The sequence below is a fragment of the Kogia breviceps genome, chromosome 18, assembly GCF_026419965.1.
Source record: "Kogia breviceps isolate mKogBre1 chromosome 18, mKogBre1 haplotype 1, whole genome shotgun sequence".
NCBI lineage: Eukaryota > Metazoa > Chordata > Mammalia > Artiodactyla > Physeteridae > Kogia > Kogia breviceps.
Genome location: NC_081327.1, coordinates 13,165,173 through 13,176,630, shown reverse-complemented (window position 1 = coordinate 13,176,630; position 11,458 = coordinate 13,165,173). Strand labels below are relative to the sequence as shown.

The 11,458-nt window shown below is 41.4% G+C and overlaps 2 pseudogenes; one reads left to right on the top strand and one right to left on the bottom strand.

Annotated features, from left to right (window-relative positions):
• Positions 1–1,330: 1,330 nt before the first annotated feature.
• Positions 1,331–1,981, bottom strand: LOC131744981 (large ribosomal subunit protein P1 pseudogene; annotated as a pseudogene).
• A 3,872-nt stretch (positions 1,982–5,853) lies between these two features.
• Positions 5,854–6,212, top strand: LOC131745349 (eukaryotic translation initiation factor 1 pseudogene; annotated as a pseudogene).
• Positions 6,213–11,458: the final 5,246 nt, after the last annotated feature.

Below are 11,458 nucleotides of genomic sequence, written 5' to 3'. Positions count from 1 at the left end.
ATAAAATGACATAACTATATAAACACATTGTACCAAAGTCTAATTCTGGGCTTTGATATTGTACTCTAATTATGTAAGATGTAACCATTGGTAAAAACTGTGTGAAGTATAATCAGGACTATCTTTGCACTATCTTTGCAACTCCCTGTGTATCTATAATTATTTCAAAGTTTAAAAGTTAAAAAAGAACTTTCAATAAATGGGCTGAAAAGCAGAATGCACACAGCTGAATTGTGAATTAGGAAGCCAGGGATTAAATTGCTATACAGCCCAGAAGAAACCAAATGTAACAAAGAGATGCAATGTATGGAACAAAACGACATAAAAGATAGAAACTTATTTTCCTCCAACCATTTAATGTAAGTCCCAGAAGACAACAGAGCTAATTGAGGAGAGATAGTAGTAATCGATGAAAATACCTCAAAATAAAGAAGGATGTAAGTCCTTAATTTGAGAGAGGCCTACCGACTTAATAAAATTCTATTTAATAATTAATTCTGACATATTTTTCATTTTAACATCTATGAAACTGAAATGCATCCTTATATCAGAGACATGTCATAGATTAATTCAATGTTTTCTTTCCTTTTCAATGGTACATAAAATACCTGTGGTCCTAAACGTGACATCTTTGAAAAAATTATGTAAAAAATAAGTACCTAAATCTAGGCACATTTTAGCAAAATTTCCAAAGAGAAATAAAAAGATAAAATACTGAAAGCTTCAAGAAAGATTTTTAAAGTTTACTTTCATAGGAATAAGAAATCAGTTAGGGACAGAAATCTGTTTGCAGCTGAACTTGGTCCTCTCCCTCTCAGACTGCAGTCAAGGTGTCAGCTGGGGCAGCAGTCATCTCAAGGCTCAAATTGGGAAGGATCTGCTTCAAAACTCACTCATATAGTTGCTGATAGAATTCAGAGTGTGAGCCTTGGTTCCTCACTGGCTGTTGGCCAGAGATCATCCTTAGATCACAGCATGGAAACTTGCTTCATCAGAGAAAGCAAGAAGAACCAGAGTGTTGTGAGCAAGACAAAGTTACAGACTTTTATAACCTAATCTCAACAGTGAGATCCCATCACTTTTGCCATATTTTATTCATTAGAAGCAAGTCACTAAATCTAATCCACACTAAAGCAAAGGAGATTACAGAAGGATGTGAATACCAGGAAGCAGGGATCACTGGAAGCCATTTTAGAAGCATCCTATCTATTGTATCTTATTACTTGCTACTCCATCTCCCATCCCCCCCCCCAGACAATTTTCTCATTTCTGAGCCAGAGAATACTGTTATAGATTAATCCAGAGTCACACATATATCACCTGAAATCAGTACATGCTCTTCAGATACAAAATGGACCATACTATAGGTTTTCACCTCTCAAGAATTCCCAGCATGGATCTGTAAGCAGGCTCTAATCATTTCCTTGCCCACCCCTAAAGGCCTCACAAAGCCTGGGATTTCACCACATTCTTTTTTTGTTTTGTTTTGTTTTAGACAGTTCAGCTTTTTATTGGACAGGTAACAAAAGAGGTTTAGTCAAAGAGATCAAAGCCCATGTCAACATCAGCCTCCTCAAATTCTTCTTTCTTTGCTTCCACTTTCATCTCCTCAGCTGGGGCAGAAGTGGTGGAGGGGGGAGGACCTCCTGCTGGTGCAGGATCAGCTGCTGGGGCAGGTCCCTGAGCCCTTATATTGCAGATGAGGCTCCCAATGCCAGAGCCTTTGCAAACAAGCCTGGCCAGAAAGGTTCAACATTTACACTGGCTGCTATAATTAGGACATTGATCTTATCCTCCATGACCGTAACCTCATCGTTGTGCAGGATGAAGGCCCAGTAGGTGCAGGTGAGCTCTGAGATGGAGGCCATGGTGTAGGCGAATGCTAAGCGGGGAATGCTGGGTGCAGTGCTAGCCTCAGGATGAAGTGAGGGCCTAAGCCTAAAGCGGCCTGCAGCTTCCTCAGAAGGACTGAGCACCTTAGCAGCAGCTGAGGCCAATCAACACTAAATCCTATTTTATCTACAGACATGGGTCTATGGAAAAGTTCAGAACTTTCCCATGTGCAAATGAAATCATCCTTTATCATCAAATTACACAACTGACAAGAGATGGTCAAGTATCTCTCTGAAGGGACTTTATTTTTGCTTCACCTCTGGTCTAGACAGAAGACTGAGTACCTAGGAGATGCTGATTTCTCCAGTACACACTTGAACAGTGGTTTGAGGAGACTGGGGCACAGAGGAGGGACCTGGAGTGCATTCCTCCAAAAATAGGAGGAACTGGGGAAGTTCCAGAATAAAAAATTAAAGTCTTCACATAACCTAAAAAATGACAGAATTTAACACTGAAAACCAACTTACATGACCCATGGGTTTAGAATTGCTAGAATTAGACAGTCTTCCTTGGAATTCATCTATTCAAGAATCCTAGAATCCAGGGAAGTCTTATCTGGGAGGAGGAAAAAAATGAGGCAATGAGATCAGAATTGCCATGGAGTTCACAAAATGTCAAGTTTTTTCTCCTCCATTTTTTTCTTCCAAACCACCCTCCCCCCATATATACATTGGGAAGATAAGGTGGGAGTCTAGGGACCTCTATGCTTTCTTCAAATCCCAGGGAACCCTGATGTAAACAGATGGACTCCTAGCAGATGTTCTCCTGCATTAAAACAGAAGTGTGGGCACTTTAACAGGATTTCCACCAGTACTGCATTCTGGGATGCTGAGCTACACTTGTGACTAGACTGTTCAAACTTGCTCTTCCAGGCCAGATGAGGGGCCATATCATCCATATAGAACCTCCTTTAAGGTTTCTGGAACCTGGTTGACCTTCCACATCTGAAGTGAGAAAACCGCACAGACCATGCATTCTTCTAAGCCTACATTACAACTCTCAGATTCTCACAGCTCATCACTCTCATTTAGTATCCAGACTGGGAAGGATGAAATCATGCCCACTGTATCCAGCCAAAAATGAATAAATTTTTGTCTTTTTTTCTCTTTTAGTCCTAATCATCAGACCCTGCTATGAGATTAAGAACCATCAGTTAGCAGGCTTTGTTGAAGGGCCAGGTGTCCATGAGCCACACACATTAATCTACACTAGGGAGACATAAAGAGTCTATTATTAAATGGCCCCATCCTTCTTCCCCTTGATTATTTAAACTGAAGTATAATACACAAAAAGTATGTAAAAGACACTGATCTTAAGTATACAGCTTGATTATTTTATGTGTACAGGAGGGTGACTACCACCCAGATTGAGATAGAGTTTTTCTAACATACAAGTTTCAGTCATGCCCCTTCCTGGTCTATACCCCCTAGGTGACCAATATTCTGACGTCTATCATAATTGATTAATTTTACCTACTTTTGAACTTCACATAAATGAAATCATACAGTACATACTCTTTGTGACTGACTTCTTTCACTCAGCATAATACCTTTAAGACTGATCTATGTAATGTACCAGTACTTTCTTTTCTCATACTGTCATATTGTTATGTAGTACAATTTTCTTATGCATCCTGCTAGGGCATTTTGGTTGGTAACATTTTGGGGTTAAAATAAACAAAGCTGCTATTAACATCCTTACCCATATAATTTTGTGGATAAATGTAATCATTTCTCTTGAATATACACTTAGAAGTGGCATTGGGACTTCCCTGGTGGCCCAGTGGTTAAGAACCTGCCTGCCAATGCAGGGGACACGGGTTTGATCCCTGGTCTGGGATCCCACCTGCTGCAGAGCAACTAAGCCCATGCGCCAGAACTACTGAGCCTGCATGCCACAACTACTGAAGCCCGCGTGCCTAGAGTCTATGCTCTGCAACAAGAGAAGTCACCACAATGAGAAGCCCACGCACCACAATGAAGAATAGCCCCCGCTCGCCACAACTAGAGAAAGCCAGCGCACAGCAATGAAGACCCAATGCAGCCGAAAATAAATAAATAATATAAAAAAAGAAGTGGCATTAAGGGTCATAGGATAGTATATCTTTCTCTTGATTTCGTAGAAAAGTTAAAGATACTCTTATAAGAGCTAGTGTATTTATGCTGAATGACTTTTCTTTACCCCTTCATGTTCCAAATACATATCTGAACAAATCTATGTTTTTTTAAGTATAACTATGTTGGATTACTGGGTACAAAAGTATGGCTAGAAGTTCCTGAGTAATGAATGTATTAAGTCTCATTGCTGGTTTTCTTCATCTCTTCCTGACCTTCTAGCCATAATGTTCTTCAAAAGCTGCTGAAACATCTTATACTAATAATTTCACTTCGCATCTAACATCAGTGTAATAAAAAATATAATAGACATGTAGCTTGCTGCATGAATCCATTCATTTTCAGAGATTCCATGAATTCAAAATAATTTTCAGCTTGCTAGAATGTTTTCCATTTATATCTTCAGAGATATATCATCTTAATTTAGTCTAGACGCCTTTATCACCCCCTTTAGATTTATTCCTGTAAGGATTACATTTTACATTTTTCTTGCTCAATTATAAAAATCTGAAGGATAGCAACTACACTTTTTTTTTTTCCCGCTATGCGGGCCTCTCACTGCTGTGGCCTCTCCCGCTGCGGAGCACAGGCTCCGGATGCGCAGGCCCAGTGGCCATGGCTCATGGGCCCAGCCGCTCTGCGGCACATGGGATCCTCCCAGACCGGGGCACAAACCCGCGCCCCCCGCAGCGGCAGGCTGACTCCCAACCACTGCGCCACCAGGGAAGCCCAACTACACTTTTAATGCTAATCTTCAAACACAAGCCCAGGGCCTGCCATATTGTTAGCAATTACTAAATACCTGATAATCATTCAGAAATATAACTTCTAGGAAATTGTCATTGGGAAAGAATTATAAAATGCACAGTGATACATGCACAAGGATGTGTATCAAAGAATGATGTACAATAAGCACAAGTTAGAAATGTAAATACCTAATAAAAGATTAAATAATTATCACCAATAAGGTGATATATTATGCCATCAATAGTGATGGCATATTCCACAGATCTGTTAATTCATCATATTCCTGATGAAGTACTGAGATGGAAGGCGTTAAAAAATGCATGACATTGAGAGATGATATTCAATCATAATTTTTTTTAATGGGCTTTGTCAAACTTCTCAGATGTGAATCAGCTATCACGATAACTAACCATGTGCTCTTGGACAATTTAGTTTTGGGGGCCAATTTCATCATCTTACTTTAAAATGGAGATAATAATTTAGGGCTAAGTAAAATACAATGAACAGGTTTTAAACACACACAATTGAAGACCCGGAGGGAGAAAAAGGGGCAGAAGAATATTTGAAAAAATATTAGCTGAAAAATGTCCCAAACTAAATCCATCAAGCCATAGTTCAAAGAAGCTGTCAAAAGGCCAAGAAGAATAAATACAAAGAAAACTCTGTTGAAAAACCAAAGAAAAAGGAAATTATAAAAAGTAGTAAATGGGGCTTCCCTGGTGGTGCAGTGGCTAAGAATCCACCTGCCAATGCAGGGGACACGGGTTCAAGCCCTGATCCGGGAAGATCCCACATGCCGTGAAGCAAGTAAGCCCCTGCGCCACAACTACTGAGCCTGTGCTTTAGAGCCTGCGCGCCTAGAGCCCGTTTTCCGCAATGAGAAGCCCGCGCACCGCAAGGAAGAGTAGCCCCCACTCGCCACAACTACAGAAAGCCCACGCGCAGCAACAAAGACCCAATGCAGCCAAGACTAAAATAAGTTTTTTTAAAAAAAGTAGTAAGGAATCACTAAGCCGCTGCCATGGACTCAGCAGTCTCCCCCTTGAGCCCCCTCGCTTCCAGATGCTCGGTGCTCCTCACCTGCTTTTCTCCAGCCTTCCGCAGGCCGTTTCCACAGAGGAAAAGGAATTGTATCGTATGTCTGCTATCCAGAACCTCCACTCTTTCGACCCCTTTTCTGATGCAAATAAGGGAGATGATCTGCTTCCTGCCGGCACTGAGGATTATATTGATAAAAGAATTCAACGGAGAAACCGCAGGAAGACCCTTACTACAGACCAAGGGATCGCTGATTACGATGAAAAGAAACTAGCAAAGGCATTTAAGAAGAAATTTGCCTGAAATGGTACTGTAATTGAGCATCCAGAATATAGAGAAGTAATTCAGCTACAGGGTGAACAGTGCAAGAACATATTCCAGTTCCTTGTAGAGATTGGACTGGCTAAGGATGGGTTTTAAGTGCGTTTGGCTCACTGAAGCTTAAGTGAGGATTTCCTTGCAATGTGTAGAATTTCCCTTCTGGCCCTTGTCACAAGTTTAAAAACCTCACAGCTTGTATAATGTAACCATCTGGGGTCTGCTTTTAACTTGGACTACTGTTAACTCCTTCATGCAATAAACTGAAAAGAGCCAAAAAAAAAAGAAAAAAAAAGTAGTGAGAAGTAACAGTTAAGACTGAGAACTGACTTCTCCAAAACAACAAAACTAAAGCCGTAACAATTAAGTAATCTGGGACTTCCCTGGCAGTCCAGTGGTTAAAGACTGTGCTTCCACTGCAGGGGGCACAGGTTCGATCCCTGGTAGGGGAAATAAGATTCCACATGCCACGGCGTGTGGGCCAAAAAACAAAAACACCATTAAGTGATGTCTTCAATATGCTGAGATAAATGTCAAACCAGAATTCTATACTACATAAAAACAGCCTTCAAAGAAGTGGACTAGGCACTTATTCTTGAAATGTTTGCCTTATCTCACTCGTAATTCCACAAAACTGAATGTATTGTTCATCATATTATCCCACTCAACAATGATTTTGACGATGGAACTTACTGTACAGCAAAAGAAGTACATCTCCTGAATTAACTGATATTATACAATGGTGGAAAGAACTACTAAAGAGTCAATTATGTTGTCAGCTAAGAGAAATACCATGTGATGTTGGGGCACTATCCTGTAAAATGTATTTACTTGAACCAGAGATCAGTACATGGTACTATTTCTCCAGTAAACTTTTATACATGGATAGATTCAGGTAGCAAGGGTAGAAGGAAGTCAGACTAGATATTCTGTGGCTCACCACAAATTTTGGTTCCCATCAATATTGGGTTATGCTAATTTAGACATCTTAGTGGTAGTCTGATAAAACTGAAACTCTCACTTTCCATTCCTAGCCAAAAAGAATCACAATATACAAGATAAAGACCTTTTGTACTTTTTGATATAAGCAGATGCTACCATTCGTGGAAGATGTGCCAGATAGCTAAAACTGTCACCATTCTGTGCCAGCAATAATGAGGCAGCTCCATGACACAGTCTATGGAAATCTGCTAAGGCTGTGAGTTTTGAGCAGAATCCTGACTGCCAATCTGTCCCAGGAATAGCCTGCCTATGTCTTCCTCGCAGCTGGTGGACAACTTCAAATGCTGTGTGTACATGGAGGCTGTCTACTACCCTGACCTTGCAGTAACTAGGAACTTGATTTAAGTGTGAAATAGAGACTCATAAAATAAAACCCCAAATATCCAGGATACAATAATTACACACACAAACACACACACACACACATATCAAGAACTAGGGAAAATCTCAAAGTGGATGACAAAACATAATCAACAGATATCAACAGGAAGTTAACACAGATATTGGAATTATCTGACATGGATTTTAAACTATGAAAACTCATCCAAGATGAATAGTCTAATAACTATTAAACCCATAATTTATCATCTTCAGAAGAAGAAATCTCCAGGCCTCTGTTAGCATTCTTCAGAGAAACAGTACCAATATATCAAAGGAGATTTGTTTTAAGGAATTGGCTTATGATTATGGAGGCTGAGAAATCCCACGATCTGCAATCTGCAAAATGGAGACCCAGAAAAGCCAGTGGTGTAATTCAGTCAACAGTCCAAAGGCCTGAGAATTAGAGGAGCCAATGATGTAAATAAATCCCAGTCTGAGGGCAGAAGATGAGGTGAGATGTCTCAGCTCAGAAAACAGGGGAGGGGAGAATTCTTCTTTCCTCTGCATTTCTGTTCTATTCAGGCCCTCAACGGATTGAATAATGCCCACCCACAAAGAAGAGGGAAAACTCGCTTTACCAAACTCACTGATTCAGATGCTAATCTCATTCGGAAACATCCTCACAGACACACCTAGAAATAATGTTTGGCTAGGTTATCTGGGCATCCTCTGATCCAGTCAAGCTGACACATAAATTTAACTATTACAAATGCACACTGTCAAATTGGCACTCATACTGCTCTCCTGAAACCATACTTAATCTCCAAATAAAAACAGTAACAAGGTCATAATTTCACCTAACATGATACAGCTATTCTGGGTACAACTGAAAACTCAGTAAATTTTTCCCAGAAGAGGATGCAAAGTCCTTGGGTGATCTTTACACTTCTTCTAGGTACCCTGTAATTTAAATATAATGATGTAAAGTTACAAGGTACGGAATCAAGAAAGAAAAGAATATAAGCATAAACACAGGTTCGTAACAAAACAAGGAGGAATACTCATGATAATTACAGTCCTCATTTCTGTAACTAGTCACATGATCATGCTTCTTTACCTGGTGGAGTGACACAAATTTTCATTCCTGAAGGGTCTGGATCATTGGTAGTCCTGCCTGGATTGGGTTGTTGTTTTCCACTGACCTTAGTCACAGGGCCATGGTGATGAGATGCCCTAAGTGATCTCTTGTGTTCCAGATGTACTCTTCCTTACCTCCATCGTGGGATAGTAGTCCAATTTCCCCTCAGTAGTCAGGATCGATCATCCTAGCCAACACTGTAACTCTCCTTTGCCTGTTGATTCAGAAGCATGAGACCAAGGTGGCCAGGTGGCAGTCTGAACTTCCAATTCACTGGAATCATTATTGTGCCACCCGGTGGAAGCAGTCTTCCTTCTGGAACTAAAACCTCTAACCCAGAAGGGCATAAAGTCATGGGAATGGGAAGCAAAAATTTTGATAGTGGGTCACTAGGGATAATAGTTTTAGTTTTACCATCCCCATTTCCACCTGTAAAAGAAAACCTACAGTTCTTCCCCGTGTTTCTTCCTTGTGCGTCTTCTTTACTATTCACACAGAACACTTCACTTCTGACACTTCTGGTCACCAAATGTCGTGGGTGGGGCCGCGGTGCATGGCGGTGGTGGGGGGGTGCAGCTGGGTGTCCTACAATTTAGTGTCAGACACACAGGTTAAGGGCTCAGTCCCACAAGGCTGCTCACCACTTCAGATGCCAATTGCAAGTAGTAGGTCCCCATGTTACAACTTCTGACTTGGCTACAAATTCAAGGTTCCCACGACCCCCTCCTCAGGTTCAAGTAATTTGCTAGAGCAGCTCATGGAACTCAAGAAAACACATTTACCAGTTTACTGAAGGATGTGATAAAAGGATACAGATGAACGGCCAGATGAAGAGAAACACAGGGTAAGGTATGGGAGGTCCCAAGCACAGGAGCTTCTGTCCTTGTGAAATTTGGGTGTCACCCTCCCAGTGTGGATGTGGTCACCAACCTGGAAGTTCTTTGAACCCTGTATTTTGGGGATTTTTATGGAGGTTTCATCATGGAGGCATGATGGATCATTAACCCCATTTCCAGCTCTTCTCCCTTCTCAAGAGAAAGGTGAGCAGGGTTGAAAATTCCAACGTTCTAATCATGCCTTAGTCTTTCTGGAGACCAGCCCTCATCCAAGAACCATCAAGGAGTCCACCCAGAGTTGCCTCATTAGAACAGAAGATACTCCTATCACCTAGGAAATTACAAGGGTTTCAACAGCCCTTTGTCAGGAGCCAGGTCAAAGACCAAATATTAGAGTAAGAGATGCTCCTAGTGTTCTTATCACTTAGGAAATTACGAGAGTTTTAGGAGCTCTGGGCCAGGAACTAGAGGCAGAGACCAAAATATAAACAGTTGACCCTTGAATGGGTTTGAACTGTGAGAGTCCACTTATACATGGATCTTTTTCAATAAATACCATAGTACTACACAATCCAAGGTTGGTTGAATCCATGAATGCAGAAACCCAAATACACAGTGCCGACTATAAAGCAGTATGCAGATTATTGACAGCACGGGGTATCGGCACCCCTAAACCCTGGGTTGTTCAAAGGTCAACTGAATTTCGTTATCTCACACTCCTCGACTCCTGTATCCATGAATCCTGGCTACTAGAGAAACTACCACATACTGGATTCTGATTCAGAGCATATACAGCCCTCTGGAGAAACCAGACTCAGCCTGCAAGGTACTGCCACCAGCTGGATCTATAACTGAGTCTTCAAAAGGCCATGCCACCATTCTATCAAGCCAGCTCCTTCAGGATGGTAGAGAACACGGTAAGACCAGTGAATTGCATGAGCATGGACCCATTGCTGCAGTTATTTTACTGTGAAAGGAGTTCCTTGATCAGAGGCGATGCTGTGTGGAATACCATGACAGTGGATAATGCATCATATGTATATAAGTCCATGGATAGCAGTTTTGGCAGAAGCACTGCATGCAGGGATGGCAAATCTGTATCCAGAGTAAGTCTCTATTCTAGTAAGGACAACGTGCTGCCCCTTCCGCAATGTAAGTGATACAATGTACTCAACCTGCCACCAGGTAGCTGGTTGAACACCTCTCAGGGAAAGTCCTCTGCTGAGGTCACCCTTTAGTGGGTATTTATCCAGGACACAAATATCTTCAAATGTTCTGCCCGGAGAGGCCTATCCACACATCTCTTTCCCAGATTTCACTGTCACCAAATTTCCAATCATGTTCCTTCCACCATTATTCCACATCCTTAGTATCCATTCCCATACTTGTTCCCTAGATTTGCCTGGAAAAATTAGAAAACTCAACTTTTGGAGTGTAGCACACCTCCTCCTGCGTCACACTTTGTACTTCACCTTTAGGAGTCTGCTGGGATTTGAGTCTGGTGATAGGCCCAGAAACAAAGGGGGGTGATGGGGATGGTTTCTGAGGATAATCAGCATCATCTTGCATGGCCACTGCCTCAGGGGAGGTCATGGTTTCTTCAGGCAATGTGGGGGTTAATCCCCTCAAATGGAGGTGGAAATGCCATTGCCACTGTGCGTGGGGATGCCACTTCCATTAGTAGAGCAGACTCTAAATTCAGGAGCTCAATGTCCCCAGCTTCATCCCACATGTCTCCCAACCAACTTATAGGATGCTATTCTTTCCCAATCTATGCCCTCACTTTAACACTATTTACTCAGCTAAGAATTTTCCAAATCTTTACATTCTGCTTCAAAAACTCCATCTTTAAGTCATTTCTCTCTTCTTGCACTTCATTATAACCAGCTGGGAGGCGCAAAACCACACATTAAATTTCATTGTTCAGAAGGTCTACTTTCCACAAAATACTAGAACACAAACACAATTTAGCCGTGTTCTTTGCCACTATAAAAAGAATGACCTTTCCCCTCGTTTCCAATAAGTTCCTCATTTCCATCTAAGACTGCAGC